The sequence below is a fragment of the Corythoichthys intestinalis genome, chromosome 18 (genome assembly GCF_030265065.1).
Source record: "Corythoichthys intestinalis isolate RoL2023-P3 chromosome 18, ASM3026506v1, whole genome shotgun sequence".
NCBI classification, from domain to species: Eukaryota; Metazoa; Chordata; class Actinopteri; order Syngnathiformes; family Syngnathidae; genus Corythoichthys; species Corythoichthys intestinalis.
Window position 1 is genome coordinate 45,826,530 of NC_080412.1, and position 21,524 is coordinate 45,848,053.

At 37.7% G+C, this 21,524-nt stretch overlaps 1 protein-coding gene across 11 annotated transcripts in view; it reads right to left on the minus strand.

The window, feature by feature from the left end:
• msi2b (musashi RNA-binding protein 2b) overlaps positions 1-21,524 on the minus strand; it is a 653,181-nt gene that overhangs the window by 437,637 nt on the left and 194,020 nt on the right. The gene's annotated exons all lie outside the window — the stretch shown is intronic.

Genomic DNA, 21,524 nt, shown 5'->3' on the forward strand with positions numbered 1-21,524 from the left:
TCTTTTAAGAACTACTAGTCTTTCTATCCATGGATCGCTTTAAGAGAATGTTAATAATGTTAATGCCATCTTGTTGATTTATTGTTATAATAAACAAATAATTTAAAGAAAAATATGGCATATTTTATAGATGGTTTGAATTGCGATTAATTACGATTAATTCATTTTTAAGCTGTGATTAACTCGATTAAATTTTTTTTGTCATTTGACAGCTCTAATTACGATAGATTACATACATTTTTTCAACTTCGATCATATCGCCGTCATCTCCGAGCACGCGTTGCGGCGCTCTGCTTCTCCGACTCAGCGGTGACCTTTGAATCTACCTTTATCCCTCATAAGCCCGGTGGCGGTGAACCGGATAAGCTCCTCCTCTTCCTCCACCTATTCACTTACACCTCCGAGAGCTGGCTATAGCCCAGCGGAGCATGAGAACCGGGACATAAAGAAAGGATTGTGGGAGCCTGACGACATGGAAGCGAGTAGCTGTGATGGAAATAAAAGTCTGCTCGAGGGCTGCGCCGCAAACTCCCGCCAAGAGACTTGAAGTGGAGGCGGAGTACAGGACTCCTTTCTGTCGGGCTAAACCAGACCAGTGTGGGATGCGCTCAAAGCTGATCAAAATAAACCAATGAGGACCAAAGCATTAGTCACCCCATCTAATTATGCCTTTAGCAGTGTGGAAAGCTCGTTTGGTGCCAGGGCAGGGCTCAGCTGGTACGTCACATCCAAATTTACAAGGTGTCTTCACACCAAATTCCAACTCTAATCAAGTGCTTGCCTCAGTGGAACTTGTTAGCTGTGGCATAGAATGGGTGTGCGGGCGGGATTTCAATAGGTGTTTGAGCCATTACAAAACAAGATATCAAGATGTCATCCTGGTAAAAAAAGGAACACCTTTTAAAAATTGTTGATTGATTTTCAGCATCTACAACTTTTCTTTGTGCGGGTAAGTTTTAAAGGGATCCTCTGTTTTTAAGACAAGTCATTCTTAAAAGATAAATGTTAGTATGAGTTATAATAATTTGATATTAGAACCCCTCATAATGTTTTTGTTTTAATAAAGTTTGTAAAATTATTTTAAGTGATAGGTCGCCATTCTTGTTACGTCGCAGTGCGTGACGTCACCGGGCCCGTTGCCAAAATTCCAGCGAGTCACTCGTTAGCTTTCCCAACATGTCGTCGGTTCTACCCTTCCTATTTGAACCAGATCTGAAAAGTGAGGCGCACCTGTTGGTGCTCGGGCCCTAAATATATAGAAATATAAGTGACTGGGAGGGGTGAAGTGTGCACAAATCAGCCATCAGTCATGTGAGGTGAAGAACCCAGTATTTGTGTGTATCTCTTGTAATTGTGGATATGTTGGCATCCTATTCCATGCTGCCTGATCGGTAAACACCGAGTTTCTCTACTTGAGTGTGAATCACAAAGAGATATCCTCCAAACCTTTTTTGTGTTAGATGATATATATGTATATATATATATATATTTTTTTTTCCTATTTTGGACTGTTGGTCAACTGTATAACCGTTTTTGACAATAGTATGCAGGCCAAAAACGCCTATGACAATACCTGCTGTTTCTGTTGATTTATCAAATAAAAAAAATATTTGGTCTCATTTTTTTCTGTTGAATGTATCACGCTTCAAAACGTTTCATTGAACATGTTTGGTTGTCATTTGGACATCAATATTACAAATTTTGGCAAAAAATCTTGGGACTTTGGGGGATTTTTGGAGTCATTTTTTCAATTTTACAGATGAAAACATTTTGAGTATAAACTAGGGCTGTCAAACAATTAAAATTTTTAATCGAGTTAATCACAGCTTAAAAATTAATTCATCGTAATTAATCGCAATTCAAACCATCTATAAAATATGCCATATTTTTGTGTAAATCTTTGTTGGAATGGAAAGACAAGACACAAGACGGATATATACATTCATCATACTGTACATAAGTACTGTGTTTGTTTATTATAACCTTGGCGTAATTATTGACTCAGACCTAAAATTTGATAGCCATCTAAAGTCCGTCACTAAATCCGCTTATTACCACCTAAAAAAATATAACCAGAATAAAGGGGCTTCTGACTCAACAAGACATGGAAAAACTTATGCATGCATTCATTTTCAGCAGATTGGACTATTGCAACGGTATATTTACGGGTCTTGATAAAAAATCAGTCGGGAAGCTGCAGCTAGTACAGAATGCTGCAGCCAGAGTCCTCACAAATACAAGGAAGCTGGACCACATTACACCGGTTTTGAAATCGCTACACTGGCTTCCAGTGAGTCAAAGGATAGACTATAAAATACTACAAAACACTTAATGGCCTTGGACCAAAATACATGCTTGACTTGTTAGATTCCTATGAGACATCTAGACCCCTAAGGTCGTCTGGAACCGCTCTTCTGCATGTTCCAAGAACAAGAACCAAGCAGGGTGAGGCAGCATTTAGTTATTATGCTCCTCACCTCTGGAACAAGTTGCCCGAACGTCTGAAGTATGCTCAAACTGTTAGCTCTTTTAAATCAGGGCTAAAAACGCTTTTGTTTAGCACTGCATATCCATAACTGTCTATATATTTCAATCTACTTGCTTTCTATTCCTATTGTGCTTATCTCCATTGCTGATTTCAATTATTAGTAGTTTTTGTTTTATTTTTATTGATTTATTTTTATTCTATTTGTAATTAAATGTGATCTTTTGTCTTGGTTTTTACGTTGTATTGATTTAAATGTGATTTTTATTATCTTCATGTGATGTAAAGCACTTTGAATTGCCTTGTGTTGAATTATGCTATATAAATAAATTTGCCTTGCCTTGCCTATAACAATAAATCAGCAAGATGGCATTAATAATCAGAAAGATGGCATTAACATTAACATTCTGTTAAAGCGATCCATGGATAGAAAGACTTGTAGTTCTCAAAAGATAAATGTTAGTACAAGTTATAGAAATTTTATATTAAAACCCCTCTTAATGTTTTTGTTTTAATAAAATTTGTAAAATTTTCAAACAAAAAATAAACTCGTAGCTCACCATTGTTGATGTCAATAATTACACAATGCTCATTGTGCTGAAATCCATTAAATCAGTCGCACCCATGCGCCAGCAGAGGGCAACAGAACACAAAACACAAGTAACAAGTAGACATGAGGCTGCTGTCATTTTAATCTGTTTGAGCAGGGCATGTGCGTTAATTGTGTCAAATATTTTAACGTGATGAATTAAGAAAATTAATTACCGCCCGTTAACGCGATAATTTTGACAGCCCTAGTATAAACGTCGACTAAAATTAGACGAAATTAGGGGCCGTTTACATGGTGACTCTCCGAGAATACGAAAAATTTCAAATTTGCATTTGCATCTCCATTTGAACAATGTCGCAATTCCGCATGAAAACGATGTATACCCTAGGGGGCAGTGCAGATTTACAGGGCGACAGAGAATGATGCACTTTGACCCCACCAAGCTCCCTCAGCCCGGAAAAAAATATGCCCGCCCACTCGAAGCAATGTCATTTTTCTTTTGTTCAAAAAGGCAAAAAAATGGAAACGTTCAACATATTTAATTTAAAAATATTATTAAAACAGTAAATTAAAGGCGACATTCCGCCATATTTGCTGTTTTTAATGTTTAGTAGCACCGCTGCGCACGCCCAATGTGACGTGTACGAGTGCTGACGTTACGGCGCGGTGTCGCGCCGCAAGAGCCTTTGATATGCATGCCGAGGAAGCCCCCCTCAACCGGATTCTTCCACTTTGGAGGCAGGATTCAGAATTTTTCGTCTTTGCCGTCCGTCTTCGCCAACACCAAGTGCACGCGAGGCGAGTCCGCTACTCAGTCATTGCGTCTTTGTATCGCAGAGTCGCCATGTAAACTGCCCATTAGTCTTGAGTTTTCGTCAACAAAAACTAGACGTAGAAACACATCTTGACATGACGAAAACACTACAGAGACATAGTATTATCGGCCAAAAGACTTTGACTAAGAAGAAAATTAAAAGGGCTGCCAAAAACTACATTGCCTTGGCCATTAAAAGGAGAGTAGCAGCAGGTTCAACTACATCTAATTTAACTTGTTGGCTGCACTTTATTTAAATACCTTGCAAATGTGTTTGTCATTGATTTTTTTTTTTAAGTGTTCATTTTTAAATCCCTATTGAATCTGACCTGATTCCTTTCTAAGAGACAAGAGTAACCTAAGAAAATTTTATTATCAAAGTATTTATTTCGCACGGTTTGAATTCACGCCCGGAAAAAAAAAAGCTACTGAATCGATCGTGAGCTACTGAATTGTTCAACGCGAGATTGCTGTAAATGAACTAATCTTGTCACGCAATCGAATCGGCAATCATAAATTATGATCCCGATGGAATTGCTGTTGATACCAATTGTTGCTTCCATCGTCTTTATTTGTACATAATTTGACCAAGACATTGGCAGTGTTGCGGCTCGCATGGCTGACTATTTTTTTTTTTTTTTTTGTGGCTGACATGGGATCAATACCCACTCTATGAGCTCTTCACAAGCACCCTGTGATCGACTGGCAACCATTATATGGCATTGTTTGGCCTTGAATCAGCTTGAATAGATGGCAGTAACAGCTGTGTGGGGCAAAGAACAAAGATAGATTATTTGGAAGGGAGGAGAATCGAACTGGAGGCCCTTCAATCACAGGTCATATTCGAAACTACTTGACTAGCTCTCTTACAATGGTTGAAAATAAGTAAATAAATTAGCTTTTAAAATAAAACACGATCTTTAACTGGGCGTACAGGTAGTTACGAACGAGTTCCGTTACTACGCTGGCAACGTAACCAGAATGTCGAAGGAGAAGATCCTGACATGAAGAACGGCAACGGGAACGAGGTACTGTTTCCGCAACTAAAAAACACTGGAGACAAAATGTCGGACGAAACTTCAATGTTGTAAAGTCCAAATCGCTAAGTCTGGTCCGTCATAACCCGGGGACTATCTGCTGTATATTCTGTTCTCTTGCAGCGTATTGATTAATTTCATTGTATTGCTAGGCAGAAGAGGCCTCTGGCTAAGATTTATGCTATGAAGGGAATATCAGTTCTCCCGGACAGTCCAGAACAAATGGCGGAACATCCTGTCCCAACACAAGGAACACCGGTGAACACCCAATATCCAACTGATAACACGACTGATAAGACTCCAAGAGCCCCTTTGACGCTGAGGTGACAAAACCCACAAACCCGTTTGCCCTGACAACAGTAACTCCCGAATCCTCCTGTCCAATCCACAAACAGACAATAATCCTAAACAACCCCCAAGCACACCCTTCTTCTGCCCACAGCCCGCACCGCGAGAGCCTTCAAAAAGACTGAATGTTGAACTAATCATTGTCATTTTTCTTGGGAACCTTTTGTTGACTTGTGATATGGTGACCCTGAATCCTTGCCTGGGTCCCTCTATGCCACAGGTGTCAAACGGATTCCAGAAAGGGCCAAGTGGGTGCAGGTTTGCTTTCCAACCAATGAAGAGGACACATTTTCACCAATCAGATCTTTTACATGTGTAATCAGTTAAAGTTTTGTCAGGTGCTGCTTGTTTCAGTAGGAAGTTCATTGGTTAAACTCTCTGCACGGTATCGGTTGGAACAAAATCCAGCACCCACTTGGCCCTTTCTGGAATCGGTTTGACACCTGTGCTCTATGCTGTATGATCGCTGTCCATCTGAATAAATTGTCAACTTGTGCTCCGAAGCCTTTTTTCCAGCTTTTAAAATGGAGTCAGTACAAGGGGTCAAGACTAAGATGAACGCACAGAGTTTGGCCTTTTGGCCGGGATGTCGGAGTTTCGCCGGCCCGGGTTGCTGGAGCTGCGGTTTGGCCGTCAAAAAGACTGAATGTTTAACTAATCATTGTCATTTTTCTTGGGAACCTTTTGTTGACTTGTAATATGGTGACCTTGGAACGAGTCTGCCTCTTCGCCTGAGTCTGTTTCTGATTTGCCTTGCCGTTTGATCGCTGTCGACTTGAATAAACGGTCAACTTTTGCTTCGAAGCTTTTTTCAAGCTTTCAAAACGGAGTCAGTACAAGGGGTTAAGACTAAGGTGAACGCGCGGAGTTTGGCCTTTTGGTCGGGTTGTATAGATCTCGCTGGCCTAGGTCGTGTGACCTGTGCCAGCGCGTGTTCGGCTGGCTTGATTCCGGCAGTCCGGCTAAAAGGTCAAATTCCTTCATCGTCAAACAGTAAATTTAAGTCATAGCGTGAGCATAGCATTCGCGTTAGCCTTGACATTAGGCTAATGCTAAGGGCGAGCGTCCTCTTAAACTCTCACTTTTTTTTTTTTTTTTTACATGCAGTTCATGGCCTCCAAGTGGGTATAATTAATTGAAAATAATGTACTGTTTAGTGTTGTTTTCGTCAGCGATGACAACAACGAAAATATTTTGTCAACGAATGACGATGACGAGACAATAACGAGCGATTGAGGTGAATGGGGAAAAAAATACAACCTACTTTAGCCTGCTATAAAACGTTGGCAGTCTTCTCCAAAACGCAAACTTGCGGTTAAAAGGTGACACTTCAAACATGAAAAATCGCTTGTTAACAGCATTTGCAAACGAAAAAAAAAAAAAAGAAAAAAAAGAAAAAGAAAAAAAAAAACTATTAGTGACACTACGTGCAATGACAAAAAGTGCTTTTTTTTTGCAGAGAGTAAAGCTTAAGTTAGTTGTTTAGTGAACGTACTTCCAGTGAACATTTCAAAATGCAAGCATGCCATGTTCGTTATGTAAATAACGATTTCTGGAGTTAATCCCACATACTTCAGAATTGAGATTCTACACTAAGAATAGCTTTAAAATGACACCCTTTATGAAAAATTTCATTGGCAATGAATAATTACTATTACCATGATATACTAGTATAGTACTATACTATAATATTAATGCTAGGAATGTTTTTTTTAAGAACTGTTTTGAATCATGTTGGAAAGGCGAAGTCAGTGTTCGGAATCTGTTTACATTCCATTCTTTTGTACCAGCAAATGCTATCACTCATTGTTTATTTGTGATTTATATTATTGTTATTTACTAGGGCTGTCAAACGATTAAAATTTTTAATTGAGTTAATCACAGCTTAAAAATTAATGAATCTAATTAATCACAATTCAAACCATCTCTAAAATATGCTATATTTTTCTGTAAATTATTGTTGGAGCGGAAAGATATGACACAAGACGGACATAAACATTCAACATACTGTACATAAGTACTGTATTTGTTTATTATAACAATAAATCCACAAGATGGCATTAACATTATTATTAACATTCAAAATTTTCAATCAAAAAAAAAATAAACTAATAGTTTAACTACGTAAGGTAGTGATTGAAATACACCACAAGGTGTCAATGGCGAGTTTTAAATTAATTAGAGATCTAGCCAAGGCAAAGTCTGAGTAAGTTTTATGTGTATTTTGCAGAGCTATTTTGATTGGGAATGCCAGTTTTTTTTTTTTCGCATTGAGCGCTTTACTTTTTGTCAACATTATTTTTTTGAGAGATAAGAATATTATTTTTGTTGTGCTTTCTCTAAATGATACTGTAGCGACTTAACTGTTCCACCCAAATGCGTGATGGGAAGTTGGGCAACCATGACTGTCAGTGGTGGCTGCAAGTGGTATACAGTATGATCTGCGTTGTGTACAATTAAGCGTGTTAAGAAAAATATCGTCTCCTGCAAGAGATTGGAATATTATTTTTGCTGTGCTATCACTGAATAATACTGTAGCGACGTAACTGTTCCGTCCAAATGCATGATGGGAAGTTGGGCAACCATGACTGTCAGTGGTGGCTGCAAGTGGTATAGAGTATGATCTGCGTCGTTCACCACAATACATATATTTGTTGTGAGTTGCCAAAGCTCAACCCTATAAAAGGCGCGGTCCAATGAACGCCTGTCTCCACTTGCATTTCTCTGCCTTTTCGCCCTCAATGTGCTAAAACGCCATCATTGTAAACTGTTTGAGGCAATGCATGAACGGGTCATTCCGTGCAGGCGTTAATTGTTTCAAATATTTTAATGTGATTAATAGGGTTGTTCAGATCATGTTTTTTTGCTCCCGATTGTTTTAGTTTGAGTATCTGCCGATCCCGATATTTCCCGATCAGAGTGCTTTTTTTTTTTTTTGCTCCCGATTCAATTCCAATCATTCCCGATAATTTTTCCCGATTGTATACATTTTGGCAATGCATTTAGAAAAAAATGAATAACACTCGGACGAATATACACATTCAACATACAGTACATAAGTACTGTATTTGTTTATTATGTCAATAAATCCTCAAGATGGCATTTACATTATTAACATTCTTTCTGTGAGAGGGATCCACGGATAGAAAGATTTGTAATTCTTAAAGGATAAATGTGACTTTGTATATAGTGACTAAATATTGCCATCTAGTGTATTTGTTGAGCTTTCAGTAAATGATACTGTAGCCATTTAACTGTTCTGCCCAAATGCATGATGGGAAGTGCAACCATGACTGTGCGTAGTGGCACCAATTGATATATCTTCTCTGTGTTGGGAAATAACATAGGGTGTAAAGAAAAAAATCAACTACTACCTTTCTTCCCCACATTGCTTTCCCACGATATTTCTAATTGTTGAGAGAGGGATTTTAAGGCTTTAGCCAATTAAAAAAAGGCTCCAAAGACTGCCAAAATTTACTCATTTTACGCTGCCTTTTAGGTCTATATATAGGTAAATCGGCGCCATTATAGATTGAACGCGACAATGCGTAAGTGGGTCGTGCAGCGCATGTGTTAATTGCGTTAAATATTTTAACGTGATTAATTTTTAAAAAAATTAATTACCGCCGTTAACGCGATAAATTTGATAGCCCTACTTTAAGCCAAAACTAAAGACTCTGGATGAGTGTAAGACATTTTGTCTGTAACGTTAAATACAATGAGAAAACGATTTAATTAAAAAAAAAAAATATATATATATATATATATATATATTAAAAAAAGGCATGTATAATATTTTTTTGCCGATTCCGATATTTTGAAAATGACGTGATCGGACCCGATCAGGGTCTTTAGTGATTAATTTAAAAGATTCAATACCGCCAGTTAACGCGATAAATTTGACAGCACTATTATTTACGTGTTTATTTGTACTTTAATAAAAAATGTAAGTTTTCCAAAATGTTTTTGTGAATTGATAAGTTTCAACAAACATTTCATTGCTAAATTAATTTAAAAAAAAAAAAATTTTTTAATAAATAAATAATTAGATTAGTCGACTAATTGTAAAAATAGTCGGCTGACTAATCGGGAGAAAATTAGTCGTTTGGGACAGCCCTACTTAAGAGTCCTACAATAAAGAGAAAGGATAGGATTTTCTCAACTACGCTCATGTGCGGAGTGATGCCCTGAGAAACAAAATAGCTAACAGGAAGTGGTAACTATTAGCCAGGTAATGGGATCCGTCAGAGAAACATTATAATCAGTCAAACGCGAGAACACTTCCACTTTAATGCAATCACTTCCAATACACGCCTTCAGAGTGTAATGATAGCAACAAAGAAGCGGCAAGGGTTGTGAAATTGTGCCTGGCGGAGACCGGCGAGCTGTGTTTCGTCCTAAAGGTGACAGCTGGGGAGATTGATGTGGAGGAGAGATGTCGAGCTCCCTCCACCCCCAGACGGAGTGGAGAGGGACTAAGGTGGCCGCCAGGGGAGGTGAGGTGAGGTGCGGAGGTTACCGACAGAACCTGTGACCCAGTTGTGGCCACACAAGCTGTTTGCCCTCCACCGCTTCCCAACCCCCGACACCTCTGCAGACCACATCCTGCTAATTGGCTTATGGTGCCACACACAAACACACACACACACACACATGCGCGCGCTCTTGCTACGTCACACCGAAGGGAATCACTGTATTTTCTGTGAGAAAGAACTATAGCTTGCAAGATGTGTGGACTTTCTAATGACTTCCAACACAATAGCCGCGTCAAAAATTCAGCCATTCTTTTGACAACGAGGGGTGTGACAAAATATCGAAATATAACATGATACTTGGTGTCCCAAAAGGTTATCGATATGCTCCTGCCAAGAATCATTACATCGTTTTAAAAACAAGTTGCTACCAAAGTGTTCCACAAGAAGAGTAGGGGTGTAACTAGGGTTGTTCCGATCATGTTTTTTTGCTCCCTATCCGATCCCGATCGTTTTAGTTTGAGTATCTGCCGATCCCGATATTTCCCGATCCGATTGCTTTTTTTTGCTCCCGATTCAATTCCAATCATTCCCGATAATTTTTCCCGATCATATACATTTTGGCAATGCATTAAGAAAAAAATGAATAAAACTCGGACGAATATATACATTTAAAATACAGTACATAAGTACTGTATTTGTTTATTATGACAATAAATCCTCAAGATGGCATTTACATTATTAACATTCTTTCTGTGAGAGGGATCCACGAATAGAAAGACTTTGTATATTGTGACTAAATATTGCCATCTAGTGTATTTGTTGAGCTTTCAGTAAATGATACTGTAGCCATGCCCAAATGCATGATGGGAAGTGGAACCATGACTGTGCGTAGTGCTACCAATTGATATATCTTCTCTGCGTTGGGAAATAACATAAGGTGTTAAGAAAAAGATCAGTTGCTACCTTGCTTCCCCACATTGATTCCCATGATATTTCTAATTGTAGGGAGAGGGATTGTAAGGCTTTGGCCAATTAAAAAAAGGCTCCAAAGGCTGCCAAAATTCACTCTACTCATATTACGCTGCCTTTTATCTCTCTATATAGGTAAAACGGCGCCATGACAGATTGAGCGCGACAATGCGTGAGTGGGTCGTGCAAAGCATGCATTAACTGCATTAAATATTTTAACATGATACTTTTCTTTTTTTAAAATTAATTACTGCCGTTATCGGAAAAAATTTATAACCCTACCTTAAGCCTAAACTAAAGACTCTGGATGAGCGTGACATATTATGTCTGTAACGTTAAATACAATTAGAAAACGATTTAATAAAAAAAAAAATATATATATATATATATATATATATATATATTAAAAAAAGGCATGGCCTGTTTTTTTTTTTTTTTGCCGATTCCGATTCTTTGAAAATGACGTGATCCCGATCGATCGGGACATCCTTAGGTGTAACGGTACACAAAAATCTCAGTTCGGTACGTACCTCGGTTTTGAGGTCACGGTTCGGTTCATTTTCGGTACAGTAAGAAAACAAAATGCAAAATATAAATGTGCTAGTTGTTTATTACACACTTTTGTGCTTTCAACAATAGGAACAGTAGCCTATACAAAGCTAGAATTCTGCTCAAAAAGTAGCGGGTATTTAAAGATAATAATCCAACAACAATTTGCCTTTCAGACATTGGTCAGCTTTCTTTCTGAAAGAAAGAAAGAAGGAAAATAGTTTGAAAATCGACCGGATCCACCGTATTTTTACATGAGTGACTCCCGGTCTGCCCGATCCTACTTACCGGTAGTAGTATTGACGCAGCAGGGTCGCGTCTCGCGTCAAATAATAAACTCTGCCGTTCTTTTTGCGTGCGTCGTGTTGAGCCGCTTCTGGGACGCGTCTAACACGCGGCCGCACTGCGACTGGTGTGCATTGGTTGATTGACTTTAACGCCCGTGTTTCACTGCGTTCTCGCAGCGGTCACGTTGTCGCGCCGTTGACGTTTCTGGGTTATACTGTCCTACCGTGTTGGTCCTCATTATAGTAGAGAAGTCAGAGTAAATATAATCTACACAAAGAAACTAACACGATCGACTCACAGCCTCGAAAAGTAAGGGTTGCATTACGTCAGAAACTCGTTCGGTACGGCACCGTTCCGAACCGAGCACCACGTACCGAAACGGTTCAATACAATGCATGTATCGTTACACCGTTATTAAATACCAATACAAATTTTTTGAAAAATCCTGAGTGTGTTTTCAAACAATGCAGAATTGCACTTTCATTTCACAAGAGCAATAAATGCATTTAAGAATTAAATTAAAATACCTGAGCTTAGCCTCAAACGATATTAAAAAAAAACAAATGAGTACAACAAAATAATTGGCTAACATAAATAGCAAAAGTCTGCTAGCTTAAATGCTATAACATGCTAAGAATTTTTATTACATTGTTCTGAACAAGTCGTGTAAACTAGGGCTGTCAAAATTATCGCGTTAACGGGCGGTAATTAATTTTTAAAATGAATCACATTAAAATATTTGACACAATTACCGCACATGCCCCGCTCAGACAGATTTAAATGACAGTACAGTGAAATGCCCACTTGTTGTGTTTTGCCGCCCTCCGCTGGCGCTTGGCTGCGACTGATTTTATAGGCTTCAGCACCCATGAGCATTGTGTAAGTAATTATTGATATCAACAATGGCGGGCTACCAGTTTATTTTTTGATTGAAAATTTTACAATTTTTATTAAAACGAAAACATTAAGAGGGGTTTTAATATAACATTTCTATAACTTGTACTAACATTTATCTTTTAAGAACTACAAGTCTTTCTTATCCATGGATCGCTTTAACAGAATGTTAATAATGTGAATGCCATCTTGTTATAATACACAAATACAGTCCTTATGTATTGTATGTTGAATGTATATATCCATCTTGTGTCTTATCTTTCCATTGCAACAATAGTTTAGAGAAAAATATGGCATATATTATAGATGGTTTGAACTGTGATTAATTGCGATTAATTACAATCAATTATTTTTTAAGCTGTAATTAACTCGATTAAAATTTTTAATCGTGTGACAGCCCTAGTTTAAACACATTCTTACAAAAAACTGCTAAATAAACTTCAAAAGAAAAATACGAATGTATAAAAAAGCATATTAGCACAGACAAAAACACACCTTATATTGGTCTTAACAGGGAGCAGCTGGATTCAGCCATGTTAGACAAGTTATGGCAGATTCACTGTTGCCATTAGAGGGCAGTGTATCCAGCTAAATCAATAAAACTAAATGCAAACTCTTTCAAAACCAACCACTCTAATTAAACGAATACTCAAAGCAGCAAAATTTGATTCAAAGCTATTTTTCTAATCAAATTACTCAAGTTAATCGATTAATTGTTGCAGCACAAATATTCCCGTCAATTTCTGTTCATTTTAGGGCATTTACAGGTCACTTACTTTTAAGTTTGAGTAAGAAATGTCCCAAAAGCAACAGGATTTGACTGAAAAGCAACAGTAAATGACCTGAAATGCCCCAAAACTGAACTCATTGCTTGCCATTGACCACCTTAGACGTCCAATCCGTGTGAAGTGGGCGGCCACTTCAAACGAATTGGACGTCTACTAGTGATAAAATCAATTAACAGCAGCCTGAAAAGAGCTTGTTTTTCTGTTATCGATAATTGTTGTATCGCCATATCATGAGATCATTATCGTGAGCTTTGTCTCCCAAATCGCATCGCGACTGGATAGCAACCTGCCTTTCCACCATGTTGAACTAAAATAGTTTTCTGTTTCACAGTATGTATCAAATATAGAAAGTATTCATATTGGTTATTTGGTTATATCTTTGAACTTATCTTATATCTTAGAACTTTGATTTACAGGTATCGAGATTCTTCCTTTCCCACCTCCCCACAGAAGCACATCTAATCACGCAGCCGTATGAATGCACTGGAACACTCAAGCAAGGCGCGAACACTACTGCAGACGCACGGAGGTGAGCACAAGTAGGCGATAAAAAGCACACCGAGAAAACACGTACGGGATCTTGCTCAATCAGTCTGATTTGTTTGTTTCCGCCTAAGCGTTTGAGAATTCCTCAAGGAGGGCAAAAAAACCTCTGTATAATCAAGTCAATTATGTCATTCAATCAAGTCGAAAATCATTTTGAGCCCTTTCTCAAATGCATTGATTGCAAAGTCGTGCTGCATACTGGCTTGCCGGGTTCTGTCGTGCAAATAAGCCATGTCTGGCCAACCCCGAGCCGGGCCGGTTCTAGACGTGCAGCACAACCAACATCACGCGCTTTGTCGCATCCGTTTGGATCTTTCGGCAACAAGGATGTAAGTTTGCATAGGGACCTAAAACTAGCCATAGATTTCATAACCTACTGACTAGAGATTGGCATCCCGATCGATCGGGTCCGATCACATCATTTTCAAAGTATCGGAATCGGCAAAAAAAATATCGGACATGCCTTTTTTAATATACAGTATATATTTATATATATTTTTTAATTAAATCGTTTTCTAATTGTATTTAACATTACAGACAAAATGTCTTACACTCATCCAGAGTCTTTAGTTTTGGCTTATAGTGGGGCTGTCAAATTTATCGCGTCAACGGTGGTAATAACATTAAAATATTTAACGCAATTTACACACGCGCTGCACTACCCACTCACGCATTGTCGCGTTCAATCTATAATGGCACCATATTACGTATACATAGAACTAAAAGTAGGGCTGTCAAAATTATCGCGTTAACAGGCGGTTTTTTTTTTTTTTTTAATTAATCACGTTAAAATATTTGACGCACTTAACGCGGATGGCTCGCTCAGACAGATTTAAATGACGGTACAGGGAAACGCTCACTTGCTAATTGTGTTTTATGGAGTTTTGCCGCCCTCTGCTGGCGCTTGGGTGCGACTGATTTTATAGGCTTCAGCACCCATGAGCACTGTGTAAGTAATTATTGACATCAACAATGGCGGGCTATTAGTTTATTTTTTGATTGAAAATTTTACAAATTTTATTACAACGAAAACGTTAAGAGGGGTTTTAATATATAAGATTTCTATAAGTTGTACTAACATTTATCTTTTAAGAACTACAAGTCTTTCTATCCATGGATCGCTTTAACAGAATGTTAATAATGTTAATGCCATCTTGTTGATTTATTGTTATAATAAACAAATACAGTCCTTATGTACCGTATGTTGAATGTATATATCCATCTTGTGTCTAATCTTTCCATTCCAACAATAATTTACAGAAAAATATGGCATATTTTATAGATGTTTGAATTGCGACTAATTACGATTAATTAATTTTTGAGCTGTAATTAACTCGATTAAAAATTTTAATCGTTTGAAAGCCCTAACTAAAAGGCAACGTAAAATGAGTAGAGAAACATTTGGCAGCCTTTGAAGCCTTTTTTTTAAATGGCCAAAGCCTTACAATCCCTCTCTCAGCGATCAGAAATATAGTGGGAAAACAATGTGGGGAAGAAAGGTAGTAGTTGATCTTTTTCTTAACACCCTATTTTATTTCCCAACGCTGAGAAGATATATCAATTGGTACCATTACGCACAGTCATGGTTGCACTTCCCATCATGCATTTGGGCAGTTAAATGGCTGAATTATCATTTACTGAAAGCTCATAAAAATCCACTAGATGGCAATATTTAGTCACAATATACAAAGTCACATTTGTCCTTTAAGAATTACAAGTCTTTGTATCCGTGGATCTCTCTCACAGAAAGAATGTTGATAATGGAAATGCCATCTTGAGGATTTATTGTCATAATAAACAAATACAGTACTTATGTACTGTATGTTGAATGTATATATTCGTCAGGGTTTTATTCATTTTGGCTAGGACGAGGGTGTCTGATGTTGCGAGACCCGAAACACTCAATGAATCCTAGATACATCACTGATGATGTGTCCCAGTGCATCCAGGAGATGTATCTTTCAAGTATTTTTTTTCTTAATGCTTTGCCAAAATGTATATGACCGGGAAAAATTATTGAGAATGATTGGAATTGAATCGGGAGCAAAAAAAAAAAAGCAATAGGATCGGGAACTATCGGGATCGACAGATACTCAAACTAAAACGATCGTGATCGGATTGGGAGCAAAAAACATGATCGGATCAACCCTACTCTTGACATGACATGGGAAACGGGGCCAATTCATAGGGGGGCTATTTTCAAAACTTCAATTTCAAATATTCACAAAACCAAAGCTGCTACTGACTTAAAAAACAGGCACCTACCGACCCTCTGACGAAGGCTGAAGTGTTTGCCGAAACATGTCAGGTAAATAAACCACCTACTATTACCTGCAGAGGCGTCACGTCCCATTAGGCAAACCAGGCAATTGCCTTGAGCGCCCAGCAAGCAGGGGCCCCCAGAGGGCCAACAGATTTAGCACACGCAGCTAGGGCTGCAGCTATGGAATATTTTAGTAGTCGATTAATCGATAGACTAGTTAGTTCGAATAATCGAGTAATCGGATAAGGAACAGGAAAAATTAAAATACCTGAGCGGAGCCTCAAACAGTATTTTTTTTAATTTTTTTTTTTTTTAAATGAGAATCTATGTACAACAAAAGAACAATTGGCTAACTTACATAGAAAAAGTCCGCTAGCTTAGATGCTATAAAATGGTTCAGACACATATTCCCGCAAAAAATGGCTGAATATACCTATAAACTAAATTATGGATGCGTTAAAAAACAATAGCGATTAATTATGATTCATTAATTTTTAAGCTGTAATTAACTCGATTAAAAATTTTAATCGTTTGACAGCCCTAAATGGTTTATTTTGAAAGTGTTTGCATTTAGTTTTACTGATTAGGGTGGAATCCGTTGGATACACTGCCCTCTGGTCTGCCTCATTTCACATGACTGAATCCAACTGCTCCCTGTTAAGACCAACGTAAGCTAAGTTTTTGTTTGAGCTAATGTTTTTTATGCATTCATAATTTAGTGGATAGGTACATTTTGCTTTTTTTGTGGGAATATGTGTCTGAACCAAAAAAAGTTAGCATTTTATAGCATTTAAGCTAGCTAGGACTTATGCTATATAAGTTAGCCAATAGTTCTGTTGTTGTTGTTTTTTCATGCCCTTTGAGGCTCAGCTCAGGTGTTTTAATTTTTCATGTTCTTTATCCGATTACTCGATTATTCGAACTAACTAGCTGATCGATTAATCGACTACTAAAATAGTCGATTGCTGCAGCTCTACTTGGGACTTTTAGGAGTACCAGAATTCTCTGGGACTTCTAGCGTTAAAAAGTTAGCTTGTTAGCAGAATTGCGATGACGTTTGTCGTCGAGCTATAGCCGAAAGGAGACTCCAGATTTCAATTAGAACTTCTTCAGGCATCAAAGGAAGATTTTCTCCTGGCCGAGCAAAGTCGTTCACCTCGCTCACTTCCAGCCAGAAAAACAACACCCGCCTCCGGAGGAGGGGAACCATGGTTGCATACTGGGTCTGAACCAAAAATAACTGTTTCCATTATTTCATAACAGCTCTTTTGTCTCCTTGAGGACACGGTGCATTATGTGCCCATGAAAAATCCATCCTGGTGGAAACTGTTTAAACTCAAGGTCAAGTGCTAATGTTACAGAGACTGTATCATCTGAAGGTGACCTTGACTGATGCGGAATATGACATGAGGGGAAATGGATCTCTACTCGGTGTGAGGAAATTATCTGTGAAATGCTGCCACTGTATCAAAGCCTGTTTGTGTGCGTGTGCATGTGCGCGACGTGGCGTGGCGTGGCGTGGGTGTGTGGCATGCATGTCCTTGTAATAAAGGGCGCCAAAATATGCCTCACTCAGCTGGGGGGATTGCTCCGAGAGCAGCGGACTGACTGCACCGTACAACAGACATATCTTTAGCCAGAATACTGTCAAATGATTTCCTTTTCATTGTAACGTATATAGTAGAGTCTTCAAAGGTCAAACCCTATAAAGCAAGTCAAATTTGGGACTTCAATCAAATATTTGCCACATCAAACCGTCTTTACGCATTCGTCTGCATACTGTATCGCACGCTGTTCGAGGAACTAAAGGCTTCGTGTCAGACTGTATCAAAGGATTAACTCGGGATTTGTGTTTTGCTTTTCACTTTTGATTTCGGTGTCTTTTTGCGACATATTTTCCCTCGATGAAGGCACGCTCCTTTTCTTCCTATTCCTGATGGCTTGATAATACGGAGCTGGTATTGAGCCAAATTGTGTTCATCAAAGAATGTTGGTTTGCCATTTTGTGGTCTTCAAAGAATGCTGGTTAATAGGGGTTTGACAAAATATCGAAATGGTGATATATCGTGTAGGGTTGGGAATCTCTGGCATGAAGCCGATTCGATATGTATCTAGATACACAAGTTACGATTCGATTAAAAAAACGATACATTTTTAAGGCCGAGCGATTCGATACGATTCCATACAGTTTAAGAACGATACGGTTCGATACAGAGTGAAAACGATAGGATAGTAACCATTTCTTGTGTGTGTTTGTCCAGTATTTTAAACATAAAAAAAGATTAAAGATTAAATTAAACATTAAAATTTCATACCAATGTTATGTTTAATTTTTTTATGGAAAAAAAAAATCAAGCTTACTATTTGACTGTCATTTTGTTGGATGGGATTGATAATAAAATAAAACTCCAGTGACAGACAACAATAAAGTGCAGTCATTTAATTACTGTATTTCATGGTATTTTGAACACAATAGGTAAGTAATTTAAGTGCAAACTTTCAACGTAAACAAGCAAAAAATCTTAATTATATGCAGCAGCTCTAGAAAAAAAGAATTAAACATGCTAACATAAATAAATAATAAATTATGCTTTACCACTGGTATAACTGGAGGGAAAAAAACATGGCATTTTAGACAGACAGGTCTATAATCATTACTTCAACCTTATACACAGCCTCCTCAGCCTCTCAAAGCAGAGTAGCTCCCGGATGACCGAGCTTCTCACCCTATCTCTAACCATCAACTTTATAATGATATTGACGGGACACATTCCCCAGACACTGCGCCACGCATTCAAGTAGGGGGCCGACCCACACTCCGCTTCAGTCGGTCGAAGTTATTCTCAAAAATATGCAGCGATCCAGCGGAAGATTTATGTTGCCAAAGTACGAAAGCTGTACCGCATACAAACAGGAAAGATTGTCTCAGGAGTGATTTGTTCGAGGATTCCAGATAATTATTATATTTTTCGTACCGTGCATGCATTTTGAAACGTAAAAAAAAAAAAACATAAATGAGCGAAATTAGCCGCTACAGCTTTGGCATTATACTTTGCAATATTTACGTAAAATAAATGCGACCTGCACTTTTTTTAGCCAAGAATCGAGACTGTTTTACGTCCATATCTATTGGCCCTGATTATAAGACGACCCCCCTTTTTTTCAAGACTCAAGTTTGAAAAAAAAGACTTTTTCTACACCAAATTAATTTTTATACAGAAAATACAGTACATCTGAAACAAATGATTAAAACAATAGATTTGAGAGAAAAAGCATGTTATTTTGCCTCATTCAAATCTTAATATCTGAACATTTAAATATGCAAACTAAAGTGCAATCACATTTATAAATGAATAGCTTCTGGTTTTTGAAATGTAAATAAAAAATATTGTGATAAAACAACAAAATTGCAACAACTGCATTCACCATCAAAGTGAATTCTAACTGTATCTGTAGTCTTGAAACAAATCTGAATAAGGAAAAATATTGCAATAAAATAATGCAAACTAGTTAAACTTGAAAGTAGCTGAGATCTGTCATGACAGAACATCGCTTGAATGGTATCTTGCGCCATCTAGCGTCGTGAATGGGTATAACGTCTAGACCGCGAATATAAGACGACCCCCACTTTTTCAGTCTTATTTCAATGCAAAAATCACCATCTTATATTTGGGCCAATATGCGGTAACACTTTATAATAACTATCCGTTTTACTAGTTAATAGATCATTAGTAAACTGTTCATCAATTATTTATTGTTGATTTGTGAAGTATTTGTTAACAGTTTGTTTAGCCTTTACAGGGTGTTCTTAACCTAAAACAGTTTGTGTAGAAAGGTTTTTGTGTAGAAAGGCATTTCTATCTTTTCAGGTTAAGAAATGCCGTTCACTTCAAAAGAAAAGGCATTTTGATAAGGCATTTTGCAGGCAGCGCTCATGTTGCACATTTATGAAAATCTGCCGTAGAACCAACAAATATTTGTACGTTTCTTTGTATATTTAACCAATAAAACTTATGACCTTCAACATAAAGTTTATATAGTTTTATTAAGATCCATCAACTAGCATGGGCATTTAGAATGGGGTCAACCATAGTGGAACACCCTGTAAATGCTTAACAAACTTAACAAATACTTCACAAATCAACAATAAATTAATTATCAACAGTTTACTAATGATCTATTAACTTGTAAAATGGATAGTTATCATAAAGTGTTACCCAATACGCTATAAAGAATTCAGGGATTTACGCATTTATTCACAAGAATTTTCAACGGAAAAAGCTCTTTGTTTACATTTGGCGGCCGCTAATTTCTTTACCGACTAGCCTCATAGTTATATTACGCGATATTTATGTAAAATAAATAAAATAAATACATGGAAAATAAATATGTTTACGAAAGAGGCAGGTACAAAAGCGCAACCCGGTGGTCGCGCTTTTGTGCGCAATTCTTTTTTTTAGAGCAATAGGGGAAGAGAGATAGTTCGTTGCTCCTTGTCATTTAGATGTCCAGCAGTAGTTTTAAGGTTTTTCAATTGAAAAATGTCCTGAGTGTGTTGCTAAGACCCGTGTGTATCTAAAATAAGTGAGTACACGAACCCTGTTGTACTGTTTAGCCTTTATTGTTGTTGTTTTTGAGACGTTAATAGTTAGCGCCGAGCGCTAAGCTAATTAGCTAATTCACTTACGTGTATTTCATATGCAGAATGTGTAAAACCACGATTAAGTACAGCGGTAACACTACAAAAATGCGAAATAGTACAGAATTCTGCGAAAACAAAGTATATTGGTTAAAAGAAGTCTTATTTCTATAGACACTTTTTCCAGAAAATGTGGAATTCATTCCACCTGTGTAAATGTTATTGTACTGTTGAGAGAAATAAGTACTCTCTTTAAAATGGTTAATGTTTTTGCATTTTCTTGAAAAAAATAAATAATAAAAAAGCAGCTTAAGGGCAGCTTTTACTTTAAATACTTTAAATAAATAATGGACATAAATTTGTTTGGCTACTGTATTAAGTAGTAATTTACGATGCATCGATAATCGTGATAATCGCGATCATCGGAAATACGGCGATCATCGTTTAATAATTGGATCGTAGCACCCTGAATCGTAATCGAATCGAATCGTGGGGTGCCTAAGATGCCACACCCTTACTACCTGCACGTTTTTTTTTTTTTTTGGCTTTTAACCAAGAATCGAGATGGTTTTACGTCCACATATATAAAAAATTCACTGATTTAAGCATTTATTCACAAGAATTTTCAACGTAAAAAGCTCTTCGTCTGTGTTTCCACTCGGTCGGCTTTGACGGAGATAGGCCCCCTATGACTCGGCCCCGTGTCCCGTCAATACATTATGAAGTCTATGGACTAGCAGTTAAAAGAAATCGATTAAGCCTGGAAATTGGGAGCAAATCAGTCCAAAACCTGGTCTAAAAAGCTACTTTGCCAAGATTTAATCAGTGTACGACAATAGGGCTCTGCGTTTCTCTACGTTCGCCGATGCGATTGATAAA